Raw genomic sequence first — 9,581 nt, 5'->3', positions numbered from 1 at the left:
TGAAGAATCCCTGATGACATGAATGCCCGATTTTATGAGTTAAAATATGAAGTTTGTGCTTATTTGCCTTGTGTATAATGGTACCAGCAAACACCTTGAATTGTATCTGATTAAAGGCCAATCTGTATGATTTTTTATATTGTTTGTTAAAGTAACACTGGAGGAAGGCACTAAAACCGCTTAATCTCATTAAAATAGATAAAGTGCTTGGAGTACCTGGGCGCTGAATCGTTTTCAATTTGTTAAACACTGAATGAAGGTCCCCGGACGCCTGCTGTCCGGCCCCTCTCTACTGCTTAGGTTCATACTTAAACATTAGTTCAAGCAGCAATAGTTGGCAGTGATAGGAACGCCACCTGCTGGCTCTCAGAGTATCACAGACATCTATTGCTGCTATACACTGGTATAGCTAAGGTGGAGTTTAACTACTCCAAGCAAGGGATGTGCAGTAGGCCCCTCATTAGGTGTTAAACTATTCATGATTTAACATTAACCATGGAATAGGTGCCGTGGATTGCAGACGTTACAACCAATTCAATTAGACAAAATTGTTATAGTGCTAGAGTGTTTCTTTAAATAAAATTTCATATTTTAACCCACATGTTCGTATGATGACATTTTTTCATATGTTCGATCTGTTTTGCAGGAAATCACCTGTGGCAAAATCGTCAAGTAGTAATTAAGTTTTATTAAGAAGTATGTTTTCTAACTAACTTGGGATTATCATTGGTCGAAGACGAATTTTCTCTATCTTGTTTCTCTAACTTCTAAAAAAGAAACAGATTATTATTATTTATTCATCTTTTTAAAATTATTTTTAATTTGAGTAGCTAAGTATCATCCCACTGAAAATTACACTTTGTCTACTATGTTGACTGTTTTTGCTATAAATCTGAATCCAACTTACTTTTTTCATTTTCTTTCTATGTATGCTTGAGAGGTACTCCCTGTACTCGTTGTACTCTTTTAAAGAGCAAACAACCTAAACAAGAGATTTTCTTTTAATTCAATGTCATTCAGTTAAATTTATGTACGCAATATATGTTAGCGTAAAATTAAATGGTAGTGGCATGTTGCTTGTTTTGGTTTTTTATCCTACCTTATCATCGCTGGTGATAAATCCCTGCTGACGTATCCGTTGTCGAGGGATTTTACTCTGGTAATATTCTTTTAAGCATGGGTCATGCAGGTTATTGTAGGTTGTCCTCATCAAACGACAATATGGATCCTCAAGGTCAAATGATGGACTTGGCTTATAAAGCTGCAAAAACATTATAACATAAAACATGTGTGCACTCACTCTGTAAACCTATTCTGAAGAACAACCATTAGCATAAAACAACCAATATATAAAATAATTGGGGATTGTTTGAAAGGTTAAACATAGTAGGTTAAACATAGTAGACTAATGCTTATCCACTTCAGCTATTTTGTTATATGGTAGAAGAGTTAATAATCTACAATAGAACTAATGATTGATGTGAGATAGTAATTTATAAAATCTTTTAATGCTTACGTACTTTAATTGATCATTTCCATGGTTTGGCATTAAATATACAACCTTTCATATCAATCCGTAGCCCTATTTCAATTGTCTTGAAAATATCTGCTTACTAGTCTGGATTAGTATTAAATACCTTTTCCGAGAGCTTGGTGGTACAGAACTGGACAGGTTGTTTAGGACTCACTGGAAATTTCACTCCAGAAGGAACGCTCACAAATTGTTCTGCTGGGGGTGCTCTAATGAAATCCACCTAAGCAAATATAAATTCAGTTAATGTAGATTGCAGAACATATGTAATATACATATTAATGTGATTTTTTTTTATAATTTATACTTTGTTGAAGAATGACATTCACAATAAACTAAAAAAAAAGAAAAGCATCAAGAAAATGACGATGTAAAAAAAAATCTCAGGTTCACAGCCTGTGTCTGCAAAATGTTCCCTTCCTAATATGAATCGGACTATGGATTTAAATTGTAGTGTATACCTTTTCCGAGGGTTTTGTGGTAAGCATCGGGATCCGATTATTAGGACATGGTGGGAGTTTGATCCCCGAAGACGTATTTTTGTGTGTTGGCCTGGCTCTGATGTTAGATGCCTAAAATAGAGAATCATTTTATAACGATTTTATGCATGCATATATAGGTAAAGTAATCCCTTCTATGACTATTCACATTCCATTTTATTTTTTCTGATGATGAGGCATCAAATTAGTCACCAAAATTATTATACTTATATGGGGGGTCCATATGGATCTTAATAATTATACTTATCGCCATACATTGGACATAAAAAGGAAATCAACGGGGTTAGAAGGTCAAATGGGCAGGGGGCTGCATGGATCTAGTGATTACATAACCCCCATTCACCTTGCCATGTGTTGTTTCTCTCGAAAGAGCTGGAAACATCTGATTCTTCTTGCTTGCAAATCTTTCTCCATGGTTATACAGTAATAACTGTTAAGGTAGGTCCTGGGCAGCAGATATATATAGCCTAAACTGTCAATGACATCACCACAATGCTGTGACCTCATCAGATACCTTTAAAGGACATCCCACTGCCCGAATACAAAATTCATTAAAAATCACTGTTAGATATACCCCAAATTAAAAATTGCATATATTTTATAATGCATTTTTTTTTATTCGGGATATATCTAAAAACAGTATGCAAAACCTACAGTTCTCTGTCCACTGCCTATGGAAGTCCTCCCCTTCTAACCGCGCCCAGACTTTCTGGGCTGTCCAATCACAGACTTCCCAAAACAGCTCAATGAAAAGTATTTGCAAGACAGGTGCTCTGATTAATTGCTGCCTCTTGAGTTTAGCTACTATAATCTTTCACTATTAAAGGCAGGTAGTTAGTAGCAGCTACTAATTAATAACTGGCTTAAAAACTTGCAATTGCAATTTTTTTCTGGCTGTCCATTAGTAATGTCTGCTTGCAGTGATACCAACCACTTGTAGATGTGTTGCTCATTGGTAAAACACAAAAACATATGGTTTGTAAGCTGATTCTAACCACAATGTGCCTGTAAGGGATCCCAGTGAGCGTACTTTACTCTATGATTGGCCAGTTAAAGTGTATGGCATTCCACTGTACACATGGTTGCTATTAAAGGAACACTCAAGGCACCATAAAAACTTAATCAAAATGGTGCCAGGAGGCCCCTAGACACATTCTTATTTCAAGTTGTTTCACCCCTTTAGGTATGAGTGTGCCAGGGGCCTCTGGCATGCTTGTAGCTGGTAACTCGCTGGAGTTATTGGGCAACACACACTCTGCATTCACTACACTAACACACACTGCATTCATTGCACACTAACACACTCTCTGCATTCACTACACTATGCACACACTCTGCATTTACTACGCTGACATATACTATGCATTCACTACACTGACACACACTCTGCATTAACTACACTAACACACACTCTGCATTCACTACACTAACACACACTCTGCATTCACTACACTAACACACACTCTGCATTCACTACACTAACACACACTCTGCATTCACTACACTAACACACACTCTGCATTCACTACACTAACACACACTCTGCATTCACTACACTAACACACACTCTGCATTCACTACACTAACACACACTCTGCATTCACTACACTAACACACACTCTGCATTCACTACACTAACACACACTCTGCATTCACTACACTGACACACACTCTGCATTCACTACACTGACACACACTCTGCATTCACTACACTGACACACACTCTGCATTCACTACACTGACACACACTCTGCATTCACTACACTGACACACACTCTGCATTAACTTCACTGACACACACTCTGCATTAACTTCACTGACACACACTCTGCATTAACTTCACTGACACACACTCTGCATTAACTTCACTGACACACACTCTGCATTAACTTCACTGACACACACTCTGCATTAACTTCACTGACACACACTCTGCATTAACTTCACTGACACACACTCTGCATTAACTTCACTGACACACACTCTGCATTAACTTCACTGACACACACTCTGCATTCACTACACTGACATACACTCTGCATTAACTATACACACAACATCCTCTACACAAACATCTTGTATTCACAGTACACACACACTACATCCACTACACATTCAAACACTCTGCATTCACTATACATAGACACTGCGTCTAATACACACACTACATCCACTACACAAACACTACACAAACACACACTACTTCACTGTACACACACTACATCTACTACTCAAACACACTCTGCATTCACTATACACACTGCATCCGCTACACAAACACACACTCTGCATTCACTGCACAAACAGTATCTAATACACAAACACTACATCCATTACACACATTCTAATTCATTTCCAGTATACACACCACATTCAGTCCTGTATCATTGTCAGCGGACTAGGTAGGAGTCCTGTGGGTGTTAAGTGTTTCTTGCATAGCAAGACCACTTAATGTTATCTCACATATATATTATTATTACTAGAAAAGGTACAATTTCTGGGGAAATTGTGTGAAGTGTTCTTGCCTCCACCATTAGTCTACAACTGGAGTGGGCGGAGTAACTGTTATCATTTATATAGCACATTTAATTGCAATGTTGTTGCACAGTTACATTAAACCATACAGTTATAAAAACATTAGCAGGTGTAAAAGGCTTTGTCTTTGACATCACTTGCTGCTGCAGCCTTGCACAGGTCAGAGTATTTTTGCGGTTGCTATCTTCAAACGGTCGTATCTTAAAAACTATAAATCCTACAGTGAAGAGCTTTATACTGTGAGAATCACAAGACCCAGGCCTACATTTTGATGTATATAGTATGTCTCTGAGATATTAACAATGAAGGCACAGTCGCAGTTTAGAAAGTGCCCTTCAAATGTGAGCTTTGCAGAGTGGAGTTTCAATGAATGTCAATGGACTGCGTGAGTTGCAAACAAATGGTCATATTGTGAAAACTATAAGGACTATGGCTTAGCTGTGGACATTTTTAGTGGCAGCAGGGATAGCTGAACGTTTTGATATAAGATTTGTGTAGGTGGGCCTGAAAATGAGGGAGTGGTGGCAGTTTAGAAATCATGTCCTGATTTTTCAGCTTTTGCCAGCTCCCACTCTAGCTTTGCCATTCATTCCTATGGGACAAATTGCGCCACAAGAACGACGATATTCCGTGAACCATTTGGCGAAACGTTCCACAAAGTAATAGCAATCCGATCGGGAACAATCTGCACGTTTTGGTAAATTTTCGTCTATGTAGTGTAAAAACTGGGAGGAGTTAGGGTGGCAAACTTGGCTATAATAAGAATAATAATAACTAGAAAAGCTACAATTTCTGGGGAAATTGTGTGAAGTGTTCTTGCCTCCACCAGTAGTCTACAACTGGAGTGGGCGGAGTAACTGTTATTATTTATATAGCACATTTAATTGCAACGTTGTTGCCCAAAGTGCTTCACAGTTACATTAAAACATACAGTTATACACACCATTAGCAGGTGCAAAAGGCTTTGTCTATTATTATTATTATTATTATTGCCATTTATATAGCGCCAACAGATTCCGTAGCGCTTTACAATATTTTGAGAGGGGGGGATGTAACAATAAATAAGACTTGAAGACTTGATAAGGTTGAAGAGGACCCTGCTCAAATGAGCTTACAGTCTATAGGAGGTGGGGTATTAGAAACATTAGGATAGGAAATATCAAGTAGGAGTGAAGCAGAGCTGGAGGAGAGAGCAAAGCACTATCCCATAGGGACAGGTATGTAAGGGAGAGATTACTCTGGGAGGCCATACGCTTTCCTGAAGAGATGGGATTTAAGGCCCTTCTTAAATGATTGAAGACTAGGGGAGAGTCTGATGGCAGTAGGCAAGTTATTCCATAGGAGAGGAGCCGCCCGTGAGAAGTCCTGCAAGCGTGAGTTGGCCGTACGGGTGCGAGCAGCGGTCAGGAGGTGGTCGCGGGCAGAGCGGAGGGTACGAGGAGGGGCATACCTCTGGATCAGTGAAGAGATATAAGAGGGGCTGGAATTGTTCAGTGCTTTAAATGTATGGGTTAGCACTTTGAATTGACTCCTATAGGATACAGGGAGCCAATGTAAGGACTGGCAGAGGGGCGAGGTGTGAGAGGACCGACTGGATAGGAAAATCAGTCTAGCTGCAGCATTCATTACAGACTGTAGCGGGGCAGTACGGCTTTTGGGGAGACCAATCAGGAGAGGGTTACAGTAATCCATGCGGGAAATTACTAGAGCATGGACAAGCTCCTTGGTAGCATCTTGCGTAAGAAAGGGGCGGATGCGGGCTATGTTTTTGAGTTGGAACCTACAGGACTTGGCAACAAACTGGATGTGAGACTCAAAGGTGAGACCAGAGTCAAGAATGACGCCAAGACAGCGTGCTTGTAGGGATGGACTTATGTGGATATCACTGACTTGAAGGGAGAGTGAGAGAGGAGGATCAGTATTAGGAGGAGGAAAGACAAGGAGTTCAGTTTTAGAGAGGTTAAGTTTGAGAAAGCGTGACGACATCCAGTCAGAGATGGAAGAGAGGCAAGCAGTGACACGTTGCAGGACGGCCGGGGAGAGGTCCGGTGAGGAGAGGTATATCTGAGTGTCATCAGCGTACAGGTGGTAGTTGAATCCAAAAGAGGCAACAAGTTTTCCAAGAGAGGCAGTATAAAGAGAAAATAGAAGGGGACCAAGGACAGAGCCTTGGGGAACTCCAACCGAGACAGGGCGAGGGGAGGAGGTATCCTTGGAAAAGGAGACACTAAATGAGCGTTGGGAGAGATAGGAGGAAAACCAAGAGAGGACAGAGTCACAGAGACCGAGTGATTGAAGAGTTTGAAGGAGGAGAGAATGATCAACTGTGTCAAAGGCAGCAGAGAGGTCAAGGAGAATTAATATGGAGTAGTGACCTTTGGATTTAGCGGAGATTAGGTCATTAGTCACTTTGATAAGAGCGGTCTCAGTAGAGTGGAGAGGGCGGAAGCCAGACTGAAGAGGGTCAAGGAGAGAGTTGGAATTAAGGAAGTGAGACACACGGGTAAAGACAAGTCTTTCCAAAAGCTTTGATGAGTAAGGGAGCAGGGATATGGGACGATAGTTAGAGGGGGAGGACGGGTCAAGAGATGGTTTTTTCAGGATAGGTATTACAGTGGCATGTTTAAGGTCAGCAGGAACAGTGCCAGAAGAGAGAGAGCAGTTAAAGATGTGTGTTAGGATAGGCACTTGCTGCTGCAGCCTGGCACAAGTCAGAGTATTTTGGCAGTTGCCATCTTCAAATGGTCATATTTTAAACACTATAAATCCTACAGCGAAGAGCTTCACATTCTGAGAATCACAAGACCCAGACCTACATTTTGATGTATAGTATGTCTCTGAGATATTAACAATGAAGGCACAGTCGCAGTTTAGAAATTGCCCTTCAAATGTGAGCTTTGCAGAGTGGAGTTTCAATGAATGTCAATGGAAGGCGTGAGTTGCAAACAAATGGTCATATTGTGAAAACTATCAGGACTATGGCTTAGCTGTGGACATTTTTAGTGGCAGCAGGGATAGCTGAACGTTTTGATATAAGATTTGTGTAGGTGGGCGTGAAAATGAGGGAGTGGTGGCAGTTTAGAAATCATGTCCTGATTTTTCAGCTTTTGCCAGCTCCCACTCTAGCTTTGCCATTCATTCCTATGGGACAAATTTCACCACAAGAACGACGATATTCCGTGAACCATTCGGCGAAACGTTCCACAAAGTAATAGCAATCCGATCGGGAACAATCTGCACGTTTTGGTATATTTTTGTCTATGTAGTGTAAAAACTGTGGGAGGAGTTAGGGTGGCAAATTTGGCTATAATAATAATAATAATATATATATGTGAGATAACAGTAAGTGTACTGTCCCAGTACATGTGCCCGCTCTGACAGCATATCTGAGCGGGCACATGTGCTCTGTATACTCACCTCCGCCTCCCTGCACTTCCGGGTTCAGTGTGAAGTGCAGGGAGACGGATCAGTGTTGATCCTGCCCCCTGGTGTTAAAAAAATAAAGTTTATTTAAAATCCCACCCCCCTTTACCCATTTTAATAAAAAATTAACCCCTTCCCTGCCAATTGATCACTGACTACAGTGATCAATTGGCAGGGATTACATTTTACTATGATCTGATTTTTTTTTAACCCCCTGAGGGTTAATTATTTTTTTTAACCCTCAGGGGTTAAATTAATTTTATTAATTAATTTAAATATTTTCAAATTATAAATTTAGCTAGCTGGGGAGGGTGGAAGTTAGTGGGGAATTGGGGGATTTAGTATTAGGCTAACTAGGGTTTAACGTTAAAAAAAAGTTTAAAAATAAGCTTTAAAAAGTAAAAAAATCAAGTTAAAAAAAGTTTTAATAACGTTTAAGTAAAAAATTAAAAAAAATAAACCCTTTACCCAGTCCAAATAAAAATGAACCCCTTCCCTGCCAGTCGATCACTGCCTACAGTGATCAAAATACAGATCACAGTATTATACTGTGATCTAATTTTTTTTTAACCCCTGACAATGAACTTTTCTTTATTTTTTAACCCTCAGGGGTTAAATTTATTTAATTAACTAATTTAAATATTGTATAATTAAATATTTTGCTAGCTGGGGTGGGTGGGAGTTATGGGAAAATTGGGAATTTACTGTTAGTGCTGCTTACTACTAGTTAGGGGTCCACGTAAAAAAAAAGCGTAGAAAAATGTTAAATCTGTAAAAAAAAGTTTTACGAAAGTTTAGGAAACTTTAAAAAAATTAATAAGCAAAACAAAAGTTTAAAAAATAGTTTTAAAAAGTAAAAAAAAATACATTTAATAACGCTCATTACCACTACACCTGGTACAAGCTAGCGGAAAAATGATCCCACGCTAAGGTTCAAAATATGCCTTTTGAAATACCCTGGGATGTCTTCTTTAAGAAATGGTATGGCTTTATGGGGTATTTGGATTATATAGCCTGGTAAAATACTCTAAAATGGGACATGGGCACAGCGTAAAAATTGAAAGTTGGAAAAAAAAATGGAATGGCTGTGTCCCAAATGTGCCCCTCCGATGTCCACATATACCTGGCAAAGGTACATACGGGGGTATTTTTGTACTCAGCAGACATAGCTGAGCAACATATGAAGTATTATACAGTGGTAGTACACATAAGGTTTGCAAAATATACTGTGTAAACTCACTTTGTGTGTCAAAAAGGCAGAAAAAACGCTTATTACCTCTACACCTGGTACACGCTAGCGGAAAAATGATCCCACGCTAAGGTTCAAAATATGCCTTTTGAAATACCCTGGGGTGTCTACTTTAAGAAATGGTAGGCCTTTGTGGGGTAGTTTGAATTTAAAACCTGCGAAGATGCTTGGAAATTGCACTTAGGCCCGGCGTCAAAATTCAAAGTTCGGTAAAAACTGATATGGCTTGGTCTCCTATATGGCACTGTAGCTTCACGAAATAGTGCCATAGACATACAATGGGGGTGTCCTTTTACTCAGAAGACTTAGCTGAGCATAATTTGGGGGGTTTGAACTTAGTGGC

General features: G+C 39.6%; 1 long non-coding RNA gene across 1 annotated transcript; it reads right to left on the bottom strand.

Annotated features, from left to right (window-relative positions):
• Positions 1–890: 890 nt before the first annotated feature.
• LOC134608046 (uncharacterized) lies at positions 891–1,746 on the bottom strand. Its single transcript, XR_010090711.1, has 3 exons — positions 1,638–1,746; positions 1,100–1,261; positions 891–982 (listed from the first exon to the last, which is right to left on the bottom strand). It is a non-coding gene; the product is annotated as an uncharacterized LOC134608046 (long non-coding RNA).
• Between the last annotated feature and the right edge of the window lie 7,835 nt (positions 1,747–9,581).

The sequence above is a fragment of the Pelobates fuscus genome, chromosome 4, assembly GCF_036172605.1.
Source record: "Pelobates fuscus isolate aPelFus1 chromosome 4, aPelFus1.pri, whole genome shotgun sequence".
NCBI classification, from domain to species: Eukaryota; Metazoa; Chordata; class Amphibia; order Anura; family Pelobatidae; genus Pelobates; species Pelobates fuscus.
This window is presented reverse-complemented; position numbering and strand designations above follow the sequence as displayed.